Below are 2,520 nucleotides of genomic sequence, written 5' to 3' on the forward strand. Positions count from 1 at the left end.
GAACACACAGGCCCAGAAGCACTCTTCTGGGCACCTTTCCTGGATTAACTCATGTGGTCCTTTGACATATGGTCTATCATTATTCCTTTGTACCAATGAATAAACTCAAGCATAAACAGGGCAAAGTGAGAATACAGAAGTAAATAACATAATGGATGAAGCATATCAAATTAATGTATCTAAATCTCTACCTTGAAACAATGAATGCAATTTCTTTTTTCAACTGTCCATGGAATATTCATAAAAACTGACTCTATATTAGACCTGTGATATCACAATATTTATAATAAGAAATATATAATTTATCTTCAACCAGTTCCTGACACAGAGCCCCTAAAATCCTTGGAATTTCCTGTGATGAATGTCTTTTATAATGCTAAAGAAGCAACCTTTGGAAAGCCTTTAGGTAATCTAAGGATGGGGGCTGGTTTCCAGGGGAACCACCTCTGGAGAGGGAAGAGGGGCTGGAGGTTGAATCAATCACCAAAGGCCCATGATTGAATCAATCGTGCCATTGTAATGAAGCTGCCATAAAACCCCCAAATGATGGGGGGGTGTGGGGGCTTGGAGACCTTCTGGGTTGGTGAACACAACGCAGAGTGGCACGCTGCTCAGAGAGCGTGGAAGCTCCGCATCCTTTCCCCATACCTTGCCCTATGCATCTCTTCCATCTGGCTGTTCCTCATTTATATCTGTAACCAAAGGAATGTGAGTTCACTCCTTGGGGAGTCACAGATACACCAGGTGGAGTTGTTGCACAAAGTAAACTTTATTGGCAGCAAAGAAAGAGATCACAGGGAATAGCTTCCAGAGCTGTGACTCCCTAAGAGGGCGAATGGGTACCTTTTGTTTAGGGTTAGGATGAATATTTAGACAGGGAAGCCTTGTCATGGTATGTAGAGATGGGCACAAGGTCCCGCAAGCGCCTTAAGGAAACATGCCTATGCATACATTGTATGTTATGTAAATGAGGCTGAGGCTCTCTCCTTGGGGAGAGATTTTAGGATTATAATGAGGTAAAGGTAATTGCTGGTCATCCCAGGGGTCACTCCATGGTCCATCTGCGCAAGCGCAAGTTGGGGGGGTCCCCACTCCGACGGTCTGGGTGGTCTGGGCCAGCGGGAGGTCTTGTCAGGGCAGTCAGCCATCACCTGAGGAGGGTTTTGGGGGTTTCATTTGCCTGAGTTAAGATGTAAGCCAGAAACAAGAGCTGAAGGAAAAATGTGAGACAAAGGTTAGTGAGTACAAGCAGGTGGACAGTAAAGGTCAGGTCTTGAGGTCTAGCTGGTGACATACCCTTTTATAATAAACCAATAATCTAGTAAGTAAAATGTTTCTCTGAGTCCTGTGAGTCACTCTAGCAAAATTAATCAATCCTGAGGAAGGGAACTTGGGAACCTCTGACTTATAGCCAGTTGGTCAGAAGAACAGGTAACAATCTGGACTTTTAAGACCGGCATCTAAAGTGCAAGGAGGAGGGAGTGGGAACCTCCAATCTGTAGCACACAGGTAACAACCTGGGTTCGCATCTGGAGTGTAAAGTCAGGGATGAGGGGCGGTCTTGGAGGACTGAAACGTTTACCTGTGGAATGTGATGCTATCTCTGGGTAGATAGCATCAGGATTGAGTTGAATTGTGGGACACCCAACTGGTGTCCCAAGAATTGCTTGTTGTTGGTGGTGGGGAACACCCCCCCACACACACACATACATTGGAATTGGTATCAACCTATTTAAAACTACAGAGACAACCTTAATATATCCCCAGAAGTAAAAATATATACATAAAGTAAAAAATAATTTTAAAAGTAATAACTCTCTTATCATCTGGAAAATTTTAAATGCTGCCTTAAACAACTCTTGATCCAAAGAAGATAGCCAAACCCAAATTGAAGGTTATCTATAAAATAGCAACAATGAAAGCACTAGGTATTCAGACTCCTGTAAGCAGGGTTTAAGCAGTGCTAAGAGAAAATATTTGTGTTAATAAACATGAAAATAGGGGCGCCTGGGTGGCTCAGCCGTTAAGCATCTGCCTTCGGCTCAGGTCATGATCCCAGGGTCCTGGAATTGAGCCCCATATCAGGCTCCCTGCTCTGCAGGAAGCCTGCTTCTCCCTCTCCCACTCCCCCTGCTTGTGTCCCCCCTCTCACTGTGTCCCTCTCTGTCAAATAAATAAATAAAAAATCTTTTAAAAAAAATGAAAATAAAGGATTAAAGTATCCAACTCAAAAGGTTAGAAAACAAACCAAAAATAAACCTAGGAAAATCAGAAAAAAAGGAAAAAGGAAAGATAAAAGCAGAAGTCAATTAACTACAAAATAATAAATCTAATAAATCCAAGATGAGGCTCTTCCAAAGAATAAAATAGATACGTTAATTGCCATAATCAATAAGGAGGAGAAATCACAAATACACAAAACAAGAAAAGAAAATGGGTAGATAACCACAGATTTAGAGCAAATAATAGGAAATTTAAAACAATTTTTTTCAACTCTATGCAAATAAGTTTAGGGACCTA

The sequence above is a fragment of the Halichoerus grypus genome, chromosome X (genome assembly GCF_964656455.1).
Source record: "Halichoerus grypus chromosome X, mHalGry1.hap1.1, whole genome shotgun sequence".
Taxonomy (NCBI): Eukaryota; Metazoa; Chordata; class Mammalia; order Carnivora; family Phocidae; genus Halichoerus; species Halichoerus grypus.